The sequence below is a fragment of the Lagopus muta genome, chromosome 2 (assembly GCF_023343835.1).
Source record: "Lagopus muta isolate bLagMut1 chromosome 2, bLagMut1 primary, whole genome shotgun sequence".
Lineage (NCBI taxonomy): Eukaryota > Metazoa > Chordata > Aves > Galliformes > Phasianidae > Lagopus > Lagopus muta.
The window spans coordinates 19,727,010-19,745,748 of NC_064434.1; the positions used below are offsets into that span (position 1 = coordinate 19,727,010).

The 18,739-nt window shown below is 40.3% G+C and overlaps 1 protein-coding gene across 24 annotated transcripts in view; it reads left to right on the forward strand.

The window, feature by feature from the left end:
• The window catches only part of DLGAP2 (DLG associated protein 2), a 459,829-nt gene that overhangs the window by 168,425 nt on the left and 272,665 nt on the right, over window positions 1-18,739 (forward strand). Inside the window, exon 2 of one of the 24 annotated variants that reach the window (XM_048936888.1) lies at window positions 11,431-11,570. The exons of the other annotated variants lie outside the window; for them this stretch is intronic. The gene's annotated coding sequence lies outside the window, so the exon portion shown is untranslated. The remainder of the gene's footprint in view (window positions 1-11,430; window positions 11,571-18,739) is intronic. 24 annotated transcript variants of the gene reach the window in all.

The window sequence follows — 18,739 nt, forward strand, 5'->3', positions numbered from 1 at the left end:
AAGTGGCACGCCATCTGAAGTTTTTTTCCCTCACTTCTTTTTTTCTTTCTTGCATCGAGTTGGCCTCTTACCTTCTTTAAGAGAGAGGCTAGGAAAGAAAGTACAAAGAAAGATTTAATAAAAAATGCTTTACTGAATATTTAACAAATTTGATAATAGTGCAGTTTGAGCTTATACAGGTAGGAATTCTAAGCGAGTCAGGCTTTCAGATGCATCTCATGAATCACCCAGGCAGTGGAAAACTGTTAAAACTTCGCAGATCTGATTTTGCTGAAAGATACTGAGAAGCAACTTCAGAGCACTACAGCATCTGTTAGAGGTGCTCAGATGGTCTCTTTTTATTTAAATTTAATTTTTTTAAAATTACATGATGCATTCCATGTGAACACCCACACCATTATGTTGATGATAACTTAAAAGTCCAGATGATGTGAGGAACATTAAAGCAGCTTTCTTCCTTTTATTCCTGCAGGTTTGGCTTAATCAAGATGTATATATTCATGCATGCCTAACATTGTCAGAATACTTTTCAGTGAGATATTTTGTTTACTGTAAAAATCTGTTTTGCTTCTTTTTACAACCTGTAAAAAGAATGGAAAAGATCCATTGATAATAGTGCTGTTAGATCTTACACTGGAAAGGAAAAATTGATTCTTGCTAGTACATTATTTATTCTTTGGAGTCATCTTCTATGTAAATGAATGTAGTGTCCCTGAAGGAAGTGAGACTGACAGAGCTCTTTACTCAAGTCTCTTGCTCAGGCTGTGCAAAGCATAGTGAGCACTCTTGTGTCTGCCCTTCGTTTGTCCTGCCCTGAAGCAGTGACAGGTAAATCTCCATGTCCGTGTTGACTTTTTTCTGCTCTGAAATTTATGATTAGAGGCCATTTGTCAAATTTTAGCTCTTTGAAACAGGAGGGAAGCTAACCCATTCTTTTTCTTCTGAGAGCTTATTCCTTCCAGCTTCTTTTTCTACTGGTTCATTCTGTTAAGGTTGAGGTGTAGCGTAGCAAGAAATTTCATCTTTCTGAATAGAGAAAGAAAAACGCTAGTGATTTTGACCAACTGTTAGGGAAATTCATACTTCACAGATTTGCTTTGTTCTGGACATTGATTTTCCAAAGCCTGAAAATTTTTGAAGAGAGAGATCTTGGTTTTGATTAAGTGCATACCATACATCGAAGAAAACCAAAGTTGAGTTTCACAGTAGAATTTTTGGTGAGAGTTTAGCAACTTGTTATCAGGTGTTCTTTTCCTAATAACTTTATAGAGCTCCCTTCTGTATTGTTATTCGTATTACATACACGCTTAGGCAGACAGAATGATTTTGCCTACCTACTGAGTTAATTTTGGAAACGGAATGGGCCTCCAGCACCTACCTGGATAGGAACAATAATTATACTGTTTTAATGCTATGAAAAGCATTTATTTCTAGAGTCTGATGAAACATCAGTATGAAGTACCTAAAAATTGGAGTGGTGATGCAGCCTTCAGCCATATTCTAATTCAGTAATTTGTTATTACCGTAATAGTTATTACAGAAGCTTTTGTTTGCATTGCCATAATTTATTTGTACGTTAAGATTCAGATCATTGTGCTGCTTAGTAAGTAAAAGGGAAAGTTTATTTATTTATCACCGTTTCATTATTTATTTTTGAGAGAAAGGCAGAAGAACAGTGAAAGCATTCCTATCAATACTTCATTCATTTCTCACTCTTTTTTTGTGAACAGAGAGCAACCACTTTAGTTGTTGACAAACTCTTCCAATAACTATTCCTTAATGTTTGGACAAAATTATTTACTATTTCAGTAGCTCCTTAGCTATTAAAATAGGGGAAGCCTTTCAGTTAAAACCTTCATCTTAGCAGTGGTTCAGATTGTTTTATCTTTCTTTATGAAACATAAAAAAAGTGGGTTAAAAGGCAGCCTGTACCCTCATGTACTCAGAATACTCCCTCTGCTCCCTTATTTGACTTTGTAGCAAGTGTACAATAAAAAAATCCAAGCTCCTCACATAGATTGAACTTTTTATTATTTTCTTTTTCATTTACACTTTGTTTATCTATTTCAGCTCTTTGGCCTCTTTGAACCTCGTTTTAGAGGAATGACAGTTACTTGCAAGAAGAGTTACGTCCTCTTCTAGCTGTGGTTTTCACCTAGGTCATCAAGAACTCTGTAATGGCCAATGTCATAAACATGACATGAATGATGACAAAAACTCAGAGGTTCCAATGGGGAGCTATTAAGTCAGTGGGGAAGAATAACAAGTGAAAACTATAAAATTGAAGATCTGATTAATTTTAGTTTTGCATGCCTGGAGTCTTAGAGACCCTTCAGCGATGGTAACTTTCCTTCAGAACCGTCTCATGTATAAATAATATGGGTGTGTTTTTTTTTTTGTGCCGGGCAATGCCACTGGATGGATGGCATCATAACAAACAAGAAACTGACTGTGGAAATTAGTAGTTACAGCCTTGTTGTCGTCGGAACATAGCATTGCACTAAAAGCTTAGAAGTTTTCATTTTTAAGATTAAGTTGATGATTTTAGAAGTAAGAAATGCATATAATGACAAGAAACGGTGGGATAACCATGATTTATAGCATGAACAGAAAGGATATTTTTGTCAGCAAGACTTCTGGCAAAGAAGCTATGTTAACATAGCCTGCATAGCATTTTACACATGAAAATGACAGCATATACTAGAATGCAGCTTTAAAAATAATGCATAGTTTACGATATGTGAAATATCCCCATGCTGTTGAAGCAAAAGCCCTTCAGTATGAAACTGTTGAGGTATTATTCCTACTTGTTTTCAAAGGTATTGAAGGACATCTGTTTCTTCAGGATTTCTGTTGCTGACACCCATCTCTATTACTCTTTTAAGTTGTCCACATCCTCGAGGCATATAACATTATCAGTAGGACTTAACACACAGCATTGTCCCTTTAAATAGCTTTGTGTTTGTGCTCTGTCCATGATTCTCCCAAAAAACTTGCAGCCTTTGGGGCTCTGTGCAGAAGTTCTGGCTGACCACCAGGTAGTCATTTGCGGGACTAAGACCAGAAAATGAAGGTGATTTCAACTGAATGGAAGGACCCTTATGAGGTTCAGCACCTTTATGGTCAAGATGCTGGTCTTAGAAATGATCCTAAGTAGGACCATGGTCTATGTGACACTAAGCTTAATCTCTCTGTACTTTTCTCTGTAAGCCCTCCATAAACGGGGCTGAAAAGAACCCAGATAACATAGTTGCTGAGTACGTATTTAAAATGAAAGCAAGTATCATCTGTAATTTCTAAAGACACTTGCTGATGTTAAGAGGTGTATTATTTTTGAACCTGCCACTCTGCATCACAGATTTTCAGTGAAGAGTTAAGGAATTCAATACCCATCTGAAAATAATCTCCCTTCAGTACACCATCATTTAATTTTGCCTTGCTTGTTATGCTGCAAGGATTTGTAATTGTTTTAAATTACACTGTACATTATTTTGACATATTCACCTCTTAATGTAGCTTTGTAGAAACAGTATGGTGTTACAACACATTAGCAATCAATAACCACACTGCTGCTTCAGGACATTGCATTTCTCAAAAAGACACTCACACTCCTGAAATATTCAGAATTACCTCATTTTTTCCATTCAGAATTTTGTTAAACAAATGCTTCCATATCTTCAGAAGAACCATGCACCCACAATTCTATATATGTGATGCACATCAGTGGTATCAAAACTTCAAAAGTTTGTAATGAAAAATCAGAGTGTACTTTCTATTTATAAGATTTTGAACAGACAAGCAAAATCTTAATGTCTTACACCCTGGGTTTCCAATCTTTTGACTTGCCTGTGCTGCATTGTGTAAAGAGGTGTTTTCTTGTGAAAACAAGAAAAAAGGTGTGGCTCACCTTTTCAGTGAAGGTGAGCCACTGTCACCCCCTGCCTCACTGTGCTCACATCCACTGTTTGCTGTCCATAAACATTCAGCAAGTGTAAATGAATGCCAGTGGGTGCCATTTTTTCTGCACATAGGATTTCAGTTCCATGTCTTTACTTCATATACGCTTCCATGTCAGATGCATTGTGTCAGACTGCCTGTCTGCTGCCACATGTTGCACAGCAACAGCACGTAATGGAATGTTGGTGGGAAGGTTCAACCTCTACTGCCATATTACCAACATCCACCTCTGAAGTTGTGGGCCAATAGCATAAAATAGGAAGCACTACTATCAGAGCAGTCCTTCTATAAATAAGAGATGTGTATGAGATAGATTTTGTGTGAGTTTTCATCAGCGTCTCAGTAAAGTAATCATTTTCCAGAATGATTTTTATTACATTTATTTGTGATATATGATATGTTTCATCATTTGGGAATAGAAAGATGTGGTATAGGAGCAAAGAGTTTGTTACTAATGTAGTGTGGATAGGGTGGTGTGAGGTGATCTAGACAGATTATTATTTAAAAAGTGGAAATAAATATCTATGTGTCTTCCATTTGTTCCATTAATTTGATATTTTGACAGAACAATTGTTTTACATGTCTGCTGTCAAGCCAACATCTTAGCAATCATTTTGCAAATCCACAAATTCAGTTCACATTCATGGCCAGTGGTGCCACAAACAATGCCATCTTTACTGTCATGTGTTAAAGCACTACATATTCTTTAGGAAAAAGAATAAAGATGTAGAAGTCACTGAAGGATTTATATTTTATAGCCTCCACCATGACTGCTGCTGCTTTTGAAAGCTAAAACAGTAATAATTGCACAAGGAGCCATGATGAAATCTCCCTTGTTGAAGGTGAATGGAACTGGATGTCACTTTGTACCTTACTCTAAACAGCTCTGTACATTTAGAAGCAGAGTAAATTCACATTCATTCTGGTGTATCACCCTTCAATACCTGTTCAGTTTTCCTGAGACAAACCCAGAAGTCTTTAAAAGTCTTTGAGTCAGCTGTCATCAATTTCATTCCTAAATTCTGCAGCCACTGGAGAAGAATAAAACCTGAATATTTTCAGTAGTAAATTCTGCTAAGCTTTGAACTTACATGAGAAGTTTCTGATTGGTAACATCAGGATATTGATTAATCCAGCCTGATACTTTATTTGTTCTACTAAGACGTTGGTAGCCAATTCATGGTATGTTATACAGTTTGAACACTTTATATTATTTGTTAATTCAAATATAGTTTTCATAGAGAATCTTTTCTTAGTTGAACATTTATTTATTTATTTATTTATTTATTTATTTTTGAGCAGAGGGACTTATCTGTACATCTTCCTCTACAACACAGGTGGAGCTATATCAAGTTTCCAATGCCAATATTAGGAAATTGCTTTATTTCCTTTACAAATAATAATAATCTTTAAAACATTGGACCAAATGTTCCGTTTTCCACAGCATTAATCTGACAAGCAGTTTGCATGACTGAGTTCAAGTGAATTTGTCTCTATGAGGATATTTTCCCTTTTTATTTGCTGTTATCTCTGTTACTGTTGAGCTGACAGCTTCCTATGTTATACAATTGGACATATGTAGCATTCTTCTCAAATACTGTTTTATATTTGCATGACATTTTACAGTGACACAGAGTAAGAAGGCGTGTAAAGTCAGCATCACAGTAATTCGATTCTATGAGATTTACTGCAGCATTCTAGAGTTGATGAGGAATCTGAACTCTTTGATCATAGCAGCATTCTTTAGATTTATTTTTTTTTTAATTTTTAAGTAGGCTTTTGGAAATCAATGCTAGTTATGACAGCTTTTATTGAGTACGCTTCAAATATTTTCAGATTGACTTGCCTCCAAATGCAAACTGTTATGTTGCAGAACAAACACTGTAAATGACAGTTCATACCAGAAGGCCACATCTAAGCACTGAAGTTCTGTTCTAGCCATGCAGCTGCACAGATTGGTGGCACAATTACAGCTATCTGCGTTTTAATGTACTGTTAACCCAGTTTGGACTCCAGCTTCAATGCTGCACAGTCACTTCACTGCTGACACTAGTGCTATGCTTTTTCATTGCCTGGACATTCTGTATCAGAGATACTACTCTACTACTCTTTCCTTTTTGAGAGCAGCAGCATGAATGAAGAATCACATGGCTGAATAAATCGAATCTGTAGGAGGTACAGGACATACTCAAGTGAGCCCTTTATGTTGTCAGCGGTTCAATTCTATAGTTTGTAATAGACATTACGTTCTGTATGGTAAGGTGTACTTTCTGTTACGCTTTCATTGAGAACTGAGAACCGTGAGAGCCTAAAACTACCAGAGCTTTGTGGCAGTACAACTGGAACCTTTTCCTCATAAAGAGCTTTTCTAAGAGGATCCAAATGACTCTGAAATTAAAAAAGCCAGATTCTCTTAGACTATGAACTGGAATAGTTAATAAAAGCTGCAGTGATTTCAAAGTGGCCTGATGAAGCAGAGTGCAGATATGAGGTTTATAATCCAGTGGCTCTCTTCTCCCTGTGACCTCACAGGACAATCTTTGCTTTCAGTCAGCTATTCTCTTCTGAGCTCCTACAAACTATGAATGCGCGTACTGATCCTTGTATCTCCTCTCAGTCTCCTTTGCTGCTCTTAGCAATCATTTGGGCTCTCTTTGATCTGCAGGATCTGGGCATGCTTTTCTCTCACTCTGTTTTTTTTTTTTTTCTGCCTCTGTCCTTCAGTAACTCAGGATGCTGCATTTCCCAAAGAAATATGCCACCTTCTAGGGGATGCCACCAGCTTGTCACTCCTTTTAAAGGAATGAGAACAGAAAAATGGAAGGAAAGAAGCACATCTGTGTATCAAACACTGTATCTGTACCTTGTTAGAGTGATTATTCTGATTCCCATGGTGTGATCATTCAATATAGCAAATTTGTTAAATGCATGTATGCATAAATAGTACATTAGGTTTTCCATATATGATTATGAGTACACAAAAGGTGACGACAGTCTATGAACATACATATTTTATACTGACATGGCATAGTTTTTTCTGTTTGGAGTTACTGTGAATCACTTCATATACTTCATGTAGGTTGCTCCATAAGTAATGCCTCCCCTTTATTTCCATGGAAACTACAGACACAGAGTGCAATGAAAACAATTTGATGGAGCAAATTCTCACAAAGCACTATTGCTCAACGTAGTCACCACCATTAGCTATGCATATTTGTCGGTGATGAACAAATCTCACATGCCACGCTCATAAATGTCTGCACCAGTGGAGGTGACCCGCTGTTTCACAGATTCTTTGACAGCATCATTGCTAGGAGAATGTTGCCCACACAATCCATCTTTCAATGGCCCAAAGAGCTGGATCAGCATTGTACTCCATGATCTTCAAACTGGTATGGGGCCTGGCATTATCGTGTTACAAGAAAAAGGTTGTCTTCTTCTCTGGCCTGACTCTGGAAGTTCAAGGCTTCTTAGTCAGCACTGCAGTGTCTCAGAGTTGATGGTTTGTCTGGGTTTGAGGAGATCCAGGAGGATCACCCTTTTCCTATCCCTAAAGACAGTGCACTTCAGTTGACCCACTTAAGATTGCACCTTGAACATTTTCTTTGATGGAGAATTTGTGTCTTGCCACTCTATGGTCTGCCATTTTGACTCAGGCTCATAGTGGTGACACTGTGTCTCATCACTGAGATGATGTCACCTTCAGACTCGTATTGGTTCAATAGGTCCTGAAAAGCTTGGTTATGGTGTTCTTTCTGTTTCTGTGTGAGTATTCATAGGACCCACCTGGTACAAACTTCGTGATATTCCAGTGTTGCCACCATCATTTCCAGTTCATTGAAGCCAATATTCCACTCTGTATACAGTTCCATGATCATAATCTGCTGATTCAAATGGATGAGCTGATCAAGACTCTTCATTCTGTTTGTGACAACTGTGCATGGTTGTCAGGAATGTGGCTTGTCTTTCACATCACTGTTGGCACTGCTGAAAGGCACCCCCACTGCCTCACTGTTCTCACATCCACTGTTTGCTCTCCTTAAACATTCAGGAAGTATCAATGATTGTCAATGGGTGCTATTTTTTCCACATGGATTCAATTACCTACCTTTGCTTCATCCACACTTCCATGTAAGATGTCATTTTGTCAGTCTGCACCTCTGATGCTATCTGTCGTACAGGAACAAAACGGAATATTGGTGGGAAGGTTTAACCTCCAGTGCCATACCACCAACATCTATCTCTGACACCGTGGGCCAGCAAATTAAAATAGGAGAGCAGCTTTCATATATGAAAAGACTTTTTTAAGGATATCAGCAGTTCAGAAGATACACGGTATGCTAACACATAAAACATTAGTCCATCAAAATGATAGTGTGTCACAACAAAACATTCTCAGCTCAAGGAGATCTCCTTAATTTAATGCCAATTAATGTACTTATTGATTTGGGCACTGAGAGATGAAAGCAATTTAACATTCAAGGGAGGCACCTCTCCCAGCCGTAGGTTCAATGCCTCTTCCTTCTTCCTGGCTTCCTCTGCCCTTCTTACCACCACAGGCCTTTTAAGCAGTGCAGAAGGGTGAATTTAGGATGGTTTCTTTCAGCAGTGCCTTCCTCCTTGCTTGTTTTTTCTCCTGTAGTGAGGAAGGGATGGTTGCATCCCTGACTGGTTGATGCTTTGAGCAGGGCGGGGAGGGTTGTGGAGCTGGTTGGGAACTGGCTGGGACTGACTAGCTGTGTTGAAACCAGCTGGGACATACTGGGATCATTAGTGCACAGGGCAGTGCACAGCCACGTGCCACACTGGGCCTTACCAATTATGCCCTGTAAAGTTGTTGTTTTTTTTAATATTAATTGCTTTAGAATCATAGAATCATAGAATCATAGAATCACTAAGGTTGGAAAAGACCTAAAAGATCACCCAGTCCAACCGTTCACCTATTCCCAATAGCTTCTACTAAACCATGTCCCTCAATACAACATCCAGTCTTTCCTTGAACACCCCCAGGGTCGGTGATTCCACCACCTCCCTGGGCAGTCCATTCCAGTGCCTGACCACCCTTTCTGAAAAGTAATACTTCCTCAAGTATTACTTTTAGTGTCCTTTAGCGACCATTTAGGGGCAGCTTGTCAGCTCATAATTGGTGACCTCACAAAGAAGCCCATGTCTAAGTTGAGGTGGGGTGATGGAGTTGAAAATGAATCCCAAAGTGCAGGAAACTTTCAAGGACTGGAGGCTTTTAAAGATATTTTCCTTTTTTTTTATCCTGACAAATTGCTCTGTCTTGCTAACCCAAGAACTTTCCTTTATTGAAAAAATACTGAAGGTAACATGAGCTGTAAAATATTCTCAGAAATAATTACAAGCCCTTGGAAGAGCAAGTTGGCAATGAGCCATTGGTTACTGCACGGAAAATTCACATTTCCTTGTTTTTCACTGGAACTAAAACAGAAGATTGCTGTTACAGTAAGGGCTCATTCCTACAACATAAATGCACAATGCAAATGGCTCTCATCAATGCCTATTTGTTTACATGTTGTTGTTCTCCCAGAATGCCCCTGGGACAGTAGTTTTGAAAGTAAAATGTGTACTAAAAATAGAATAAGTATAAAGTGATTTGAAATGTTTTCTTTCAGACAGGTTGAGGTGGCATTAATGCTTCATTCTTTAGATCAAGTTATAAGATTGTCTCTGCTCACGGTCTTCCAGGACAGCTGCTTTCTGCTTCTTGCACCCTTCTCAGCAATGTTGCTGTCTTCCTTTATACTACTGGAGAGACACTTGAAGGGTTAGGCAAATAGGCTTTTCATACTCAGTACCTTCAATCCCAAAAGGATGAGAGCACTGGTCAGCCATATTAAGCAAACAGTTTTTGGCTTCAGGCTGTTAGGATGGCTGAGAAGTGATTCATGACATGTCACCTAGCATTTTCAAGTATTGAAACTGGGAGACTTATTGAAGAAGATACGTGTGTAAAAAGCATCTAATCTGGAATATTTTTTCTTCTTTTATTTTCATGGCTACCAGTTCAACTACGTGTTTATGAATGAGGGAAGTTGCTTGATGAACTTAAATTACCATTCTTTGAATTTCACAATCCATACGGTCAGTCAACAAGATAAGATATGATGCAGAAGCATAATGGGGTATTTGGTTTCACTACAGTAATCATGTCGAATATTCACCCAGTTGGCCAGGTTTGCCATCTGTGTGACTTAGAAGAAGCCTACTGAAATTTGTGAACAAAATGAATAATAATAGCTCAGAATTGCCACAATTGTTTAATCATTATAGAACATTTTTAAATCCTCAGTGCTACATTTCATTTTGTCAGTTAAACATATCAATTAAAAAACACATAGAGTAGGTATTGCTTTATTTGAGGTATAGCCTTACTTTCTTGGTTCTGCATAAGGTCTAATTGTCCAAGTGCTTCAACAGTCAAATACTGTTTTTTTGTAAGCCTTATATATTGGTTTATGTAAGCCTATTCTGTGGCAGATTTCTTACTTCTAGTATCATAATTTCTCTTAGGAATCCCTATTTACTGCATCAGATTCGAATTCTCAGGTGCATGTGAGTTGTCCCATTAAATCTAATTGAACCATGTAAAGCAGATTCTATTGCTTTTTGTTCTTTGATATGCATGAGCTCATTCATAGCGATGGAGTGCAGTTGTTCTGGGTGCTTACAACCTTCTGTTCATGTTAAAATGGATATAAGAGTGAAAGGACACATTAAGTTGTAAGTCTACAGACTTTATCCACATACACACACACAGATTTCCTGTTTCTTATCCAGTATTAACTGGGTGAGTAATTTCAGCATTTCCCTGACTATACTTCCAACAGTAATGCACACACAAAGAGTTCTTTCCTCCTTAGGTAACACCATGGCAACGTTACTAGCTACTGCAAATTTTGTCACTTCGTTGCATTATATTTATACTTGCAAAACTCTGCAAATATGTTAGCATTATGAGATACTAAAAAATATTTGTATGTTGACTGTAATTATCAGTACTAGTAGGCTGGCTGTTCACACACCAAATCTTGCAGTTTTTTTCTTTGTAGTTTTGTCAGTATTTTATGCTAGCTCTATGCTTAACCCTCTTGTACAGCAAGTACATTTAGCTTCTTCTAGAAACCAGTCTCAAAATGAGATCTAGAAGGTTTTCATCCTTACTTCTGTTTTGCAATATCTGTACAGAGATTTCATAAATCTATTCATGAATTTAAATTAGAAAAAATAACCAAAGGAAAAGCAAGATAACTTTGCAATGTACACTCCAAACTTGAGTGGTTACTTTTACTCACTGACTACCATATACATTAGCTACTACCAATCTGCTATGCTCGGTAGAAATTGTACTGGATATCTCTGCATAGGGCTTGACTTTTCCCAGCCTTTTGCAGAACACTCAGTATACATTTCTTAGCACTGAATGTATATATGATGTATATATTTCAGAATTGCAGAATCGCAGGGGTTGGAAGGGAGCTGAAGAGATCATCGAGTCGAACCCCCCTGCAGTATGTCGCATGAGTGTGCATCTAGATGGGCATTAAATATCTCCTTAACATGAGCCAGCAGTGTGCCCTTGCAGCTCGGTAAGCAAATAGTATCCTGGGCTCCATCAGAAGAGGGGTGGCCAGCAGGGACAGGGAGGTGATTGTTCCCCTGTACTCTGCTCTTGTGAGGCCTCATCTGGAGTACTGTGTCCAGGTCTGGAGCCCTCAGTAAAAGAAAGACAGAGAGCTGTTGGAGAGGGTCCAGAGGAGAGTTACAAAGATGATCAGGGGACTGGAGCACCTCCCCTATGAAGACAGGCTGAGAGAGCTGGGCTTGTTCAGCCTGGAGAAAAGAAGGCTGCAGGATGACCTCATTGCAGCCTTTCAATACCTAAAGGGAGCCTACAAACAGGAGGGGAATCAATGCTTTGAAAGGGTTGATAGTGGCAGGACAAGGGGAAATGGTTTTAAGTTGAGGGAGGGAAGATTTAGCTGGATGTCAGGGGGAAATTCTGAGAGAGTGCTGAGGTGCTGGAACAGGCTGCCCAGAGAGGTTGTGGATGCCCCGTCCCTGGAGGTGTTCAAGGCCAGATTGGATGGAGCTCTGGGCAGCCTGGTCCAGTATTAAATGGGGAGGTTGGTGGCCCTGCCTGTGGCAGGGGGGTTGGAGCTTCATGATCCTTGAGGTCCCTTCCAACCCTGGCCATTCTGTGATTCTGTGATTCTGATCTCCATAGCAGGAGAACTTCACAACCTCTCTGGGTAACTTCTTCCGGTGCTCTGCCACCTTACCATAAAGAAGTTCTTCTGCATGTTAGTATAGAACTTCCTATGTTCGAGTTTAGTCCATGACTCTTTGTCCTACTGCTACACACCACCAAGAAGAGCCTGGCCTCATCCATTTGCCTCCCACCTCCTATTAGATATTTATAAACATTAATCAGATCTCCTCACAGTCTTCTTTTCTCCAGCTGAACTGACCCAGGTTACACAGGCTTTCCTCTTATGGGAGATGCTCCAGGTATATATGATAATTGTTCATTGTTTCAAAGAACACCAAAATAGTGCTCTTAGGCTGTAAAGATACCATTCAAATTGATTAATTCAGAAAGTGAGAGTATTGTCTGTAAGACCAAAAACTATTTATTAAGTGATAAGGTTTTAATAATTAGCTAATTGGAAGCAGAGATGAGAGACAACGTAGAAGAGATAAAGCTGAATAAAAAAGTGGATAGTGTGACTGGATGCACCAGCAGAAGGAAAGCACACGGACAAAATCCAGATTGAATAATATTAATTAAATAATCAGTTGTGTCTGACTGTACTTGCTTTAGGCATGATGCACTCTTACCAATTGTAACTCATATAAAAGATTTAGCAATAGCTTTGAAACATTTCAGCATACAGCTTGTTAGGCAATACATGGGTGAAGAGCACAGGACTTGTCACTGAAGATCAAGGTTCAGCTTCTTAGGTCCATTCCTAAACAATATAAAATAATCTGATTTAAGTTATATTTATTCTTATTTGAAAGCTTCAGCTTATTTGAAAGCTGCCAGAGGGGTACAGTGTACTCCAGTGAATTTGGAAGTTAAGGAATGAGCTTATCCAGTATGGACTTAGACATTCTGAGCTGGAAACTGAACCTGGAAGCATACAGACTAAAAGAAAAGTCCCGTTATCTTGTTGTCAAGAAAATAGAATCCTTTGTCTGCTTTCTAGGCCATTGTATGTTAGTCATCTATTGTACAGAGGTGCAGTAGCGCTTCAGAAGAACCTGCTTTCATCAAAAGTACATATCATATTTTAGAGTAAGGCTTCTCCCAGGAAAGACAGTGTGCCTGCTACCACTTCTTCTGTTCTTTGAAGAATTGATTTGTATGACTTAAAAAGAAAATATTTAATGTAAACTCAATATTTGAACCAGAGAAAACAGACATTAAGAGAGGACACATCTGAGAGAAGTGTCCTCAGGAGAAAACATACTAATAGATGTTCCAATAAGAAAGGAAAGTTGGCCATCCATGAAAGGACCATAAATAACATAATATTTCTTTTTTGTCTTCCACACAATCTTCTGCTATATTACTTCAATATCTATAGTGCAAATCCAAAACATATTTTCTCTGTTGGTTGTTCATGATCAGCTAAGAGAAGTTTGTGTTATAAGAGAATATAAATATCACAAGATCATCGAGGCTAAAAGTATACAAAAGTGTTTTATGAATTCAGCTAACCCCATCTGGGTGAGATTGCATACTTGCAAATATCTTTGATACAACAGGGACCAGTAATCTTGCTCTGTGTTTAACTATGAGTTCTCTGTGCTTTTTAAACCTTATGTTTCATGTTGTAAGTATGAAAAAGGCAATGAATTAACAGTGTAAAATGCTTTAAAGTATAAAGTGCCTGCCAGGCACATAGCACAGGTTCTTTGGGCATCTCTTAAAACCTTGGTTCTAATTAGCACGAGGAAAAGAGTTGTTTCCAGATGCATAGGGAGCATTGTCTGTTTTATAATGGGTTGTTTGAGTGGAAGCATTATCTGGATATGTTTATTAGCAATCTTACCTTGTAAATTTTTTAGTTATTACTAAATGTTTTAGAATCATAGAATCATAGAATCACTAAGGTTGGAAAAGACCTAAAAGATCACCCAGTCCAACCATTCACCTATTCCCAATAGCTCCTACTAAACCATGTCCCTCAATACAACATCCAGTCTTTCCTTGAACACCCCCAGGGTCGGTGACTCCACCACCTCCCTGGGCAGTCCATTCCAGTGCCTGACCACCCTTTCTGAAAAGTAATACTTCCTCATGTCCAGCCTGAATCTCCCCTGCCGTAGCTTGAAACCATTCCCCCTGGTCCTATCACTAATGACACGAGAGAAGAGGCCGACCCCCAGCTCACTACAACCTCCCTTCAGGAAGTTATAGAGAGCAATAAGGTCTCCCCTGAGCCTCCTCTTCTCCAGGCTGAACATTCCCAGCTCCTTCAGCCTCTCCTCATATGGCCTGTGTTCCAGACCCCTCACCAGCTTTGTTGCCCTTCTTTGAACACGTTCCAGGGCCTCAATATCTTTCTTGCAGTGAGGGGCCCAAAACTGGACACAGTACTCGAGGTGCGGCCTGATGAGTGCTGAATATAGGGGAACAATCACCTCTCTGCTCCTGCTTGCAACACTGTTTCTGATGCAAGCCAGGATGCCATTGGCCTTCTTGGCCACCTGGGCACACTGTCGGCTCATGTTCAGCCGAGCATCAATCAATACCCCCAGGTCCATTTCCTCTACGCAGTCCTCCAGCCACACCGCCCCAAGCCTGTAGCGTCGCCTGGGGTTGTTGTGGCCAAAGTGCAGGACCCGGCATTTGGCCTTGTTGAAACTCATCCCATTGGCTCCAGCCCAGCTCTCCAGCCTGTCCAGATCCCTCTGTAGGGCCTCGCTACCCCCAGGCAGATCCACACTTCCAGCCAATTCGGTGTCATCTGCGAATTTACTGAGGGTGCACTCGATGCCGTCATCCAGGTCATCAATAAAGATATTGAAGAGGACAGGCCCCAGCACCGACCCCTGGGGAACACCACTCACTACTGGTCGCCAGCTGGATTTGACTCCATTCACCACCACTCTCTGTGCCCGGCCCTCCAGCCAGCTCCTTACCCAGCCAAGAGTGTACCCATCCAAGCCTCTGGCTGCCAGCTTCTGCAGGAGAATGCTGTGGGAGACAGTGTCAAAGGCTTTGCTGAAGTCTAGGTAGACCACATCAACAGCCTTTCCTTCATCCACCAGATGGGTCACTAGATCATAGAAGGAGATCAGGTTGGTCAAACAGGACCTGCCCTTCATGAACCCATGCTGGCTAGGCCTGATCCCCCGGTCACCCTGCACATGCCGCATGATCTCCCTCAAGACGATCTGCTCCATAACCTTCCCTGGCACCGAGGTCAGGCTGACAGGCCTGTAGTTCCCCGGATCCTCCTTACGACCTTTCTTATAAATGGGAGTCACATTGGCAAGCCTCCAGTCTTCTGGGACCTCACCAGTCAACAAGGAGCGCTGACAGATGATGGAAAGCGGCTCGGCTATCACCTCCGCCAGTTCCCTCAGCACTCTCGAGTGGATCTCATCTGGCCCCATGGACTTAGGACAGTCCAGCTGGAGTAGCAGGTCTCTGACTGTGTCCTCCTGAAATGGGAGTTTAGTCTGCTCCCCAGCTGAGATTATCAGGTCAGAGAATGGAGTATCCTGAGGATAACTGGTCTGACCTTTAAGGACAGACGTAAAGAAGGCATTCAGAACCTCCGCCTTTTCCTTATCCTCAGTGGTCACATTCCCAGCCTCATCCAGCAAAGAGTGGATATTCTCCTTTGTCCTCCTCTTACTGTTAATGTATTTATAAAAGAGTTTCTTATTCCTTTTCACGCCAGCGGCTAGGTTAAATTCAAGCTGGGCTTTTGCCTTTCTGATTTCACCTCTACACATCCTAACAACTTCCCTGTATTCATTTTGAGTGGCCTGTCCCTCTTTCCACAGGCGGTAGATTCTCTTTTTCTCCCGGAGCCTCAGGAATAGCTCCCTATTCATCCACGCTGGTCTTCTTCCCCGCCGGCTCATTTTGCAGCTCAGGGGGACTGCCTGCTCCTGCGCCCTTAAGACTTCCTTCTTGAAGAGCAACCAGCTCTCTTGGACTCCTTTACTCACTAAGACTGAATGCCAGGGGACTCCCCCTATTAGTCCCCTGAACAATTCAAAGTCCGCCCTCCTGAAGTCCAAGGTAGCAGTATTACTATTCCCCCTCCAGGCTCCACCATGAATCACGAAGTCTATCATTTCATGATCACTCTGTCCAAGACAGCCTCCAACCTCCACATCTCCCACCAAACCTTCCCTGTTTGTGAACAGCAGGTCTAGTGGGGCAGTTCCTCTCGTGATAGTTACACTATAGTTTTTAGTTACACTAAAGTTTTTAATTTTTAGCAAATATCTTAGAACGTGTAATCTGTAGCTCTTTCTTTGACAACTCTCCTGTTTATAACTACAAAAAAAAAATCAGAAAGATGTCTTAAAATTAGTTTTGAATAGCTTATAAAATAATACGCTTTTGCCAGTATGGGTATCTTCAAGCATTTTAGAAGTTTCTCTTCTATTGTGAGCCGATACCCCAGGATGTTAGAAAGAGACCCTAAGTTATGGCATTCTGACAGGTCTCCTTAAGATGACATTGTGGCACTGGATCATGCTGATCTCAGAGGGGACTCAAAATCTAATTGTTACTTTTTAGCTAAGTACAACTCTCACAAGCAATGTAAAGTTAGCCACATTTATGTTCCTACAGTCCTCAAACAAGGCTGTGTAATTTGCTACACAGCTATGCTGAAAGAGTGGTATGCTAAATTCTGCTTGCCTGTGCAATGTTCTGTTGAATAAAATTTGTCTTAGCGTAATATTGAGAACATTACATTCAAATCTCTTGATTTAAACTCAGAACTATTTATGAGCAGGTGATAAAATCTGAAAATATAAAGGTTTCTGCCATTTCTTTGAAGCATTCTGATTATTCTAATCACTTATTCCATAATATAGCAGTATGAAAAAAGCTTCCTTGATAACAGACCAAAGTTTATGTCTTTAAGAGGCATGCACTGGTATAAATATGTAGAACTTAACTGAACAGTTCATGGTGCACACATGACAGAATCACAGAAGTGTAGGAGATGGAAGGGACCTGAACAGATCAGTGAGTCCTTCCCCCCTGCTAAAGCAGGTTCCCTACAATAGGTCACACAGGTAGGCATCCAGGCAGGTCTTGAATATCTCCAGAGAAGGAGACTCCACAACCTCTCTGGGCAGCCTGTTCCAGGGCTCTGTCACCCTTACCATAAAGAAGTTCTTCTGCATGTTAGTACAGAACTTCCTATGTTCAAGTTTTAGGCCATTACTCCTTGTCCTATCGCTACACATCACCAAGAAGAGCCTGGACTCATCCACTTGCTTCCCATGTCCCATTAGATATTTATAAATATTTATCAGATCCCATCTCAGTCTTCAGAAAGAAAGAATAAAATACATACATAGTAGCAACAAAAATGGTAATTTTCACTTCAAAGCATTATAGTTTTTAGACATTTTGGTAATTCTGGGTCTAAAGGTGATCTCCAAAGGCAAGTATGTGTAAGTTGGACTTATCTGGGTGACAGCACAGATAAAAACAGAGCATTTCTCATTTACTCTGTCCACACCGTGAGTCATCTAGATACATGAGATGATTTTGATCACTTTTTAGTGGATGTGTGCAGCCTGGTAACCCACAGTGCACAGAAGGATGCATTCAAATGGGTTAAAGCTCTGTTCCTTGCTCCTGTAAACATGTCTGTCTGTGTCTGTAACTCCAGAACTGTAACTGCCTGTGTCAGATTGCAGAGATTAATATAAGTGGCTTATTTCAACTCGAGATGTAGAACAGATGGGACAGTGGAAACAGAAAAAAAAAGCTATGCCGTGGAAAATACAAAATAGAAACATGAGTATGGAAACTAGCTGGTCTGATCCAGTCAGGAACATGGCAATTTAGTAATATTCTCCAATCCATCATGCAATTACTATGCAAAGTAGCAAGAACATGCATGAGATGAAGCCTGCCGCTCGTTGGAGTAGCAACCTAAGTGAGTCACCAGCGCAGCTGAGCTACATCAGGTGGGAGGAATCACTGCAAACTGCTAAATGCTCTGAACCAGGCTGCTCATGAGACTGTATGAGCTCCTGACACACAGTGTGTGCTGAGTCATTTGGAGCAGAAAGGTAGTGCTGGTCCTGCAGCTGCTTGGAGGTAAGAAGTCTGGGACAGATCTTGTTCACTGAAGGTTCTGGACAGTCTGCTGTCCTCCATTAACACTTCTCATTAATGTGTTTGAAGTCATTTCTGTCCTGACTGGTTACCTGCTAAAGGGGTTTTTATGCTGTGAGCAGTTTCAGCTCTTACATTCCTGCTCCTGGGTGATCATAGGAATCATGGTTCCGTTGAGCTGAGTTCTACCTGTCCTTGGCAGGCACTGTTAATGAGGGTGGCTTAATGACATTGCCCTTTGATACAGTCACAGTGTGCTCTGTGTAATAGAATCTAGCTGTGAATCTGTCTTCGGAGTAAATTTATATTGATGATGCAAATGCCTTAAATTATGTTCCTCAGCTTTAGATGTTCTTTTTGTCCTCACCTTTTTATTTTGTAGCCTTGTTTTTGTGCCCCTGTTTTATATGACGATTCCGT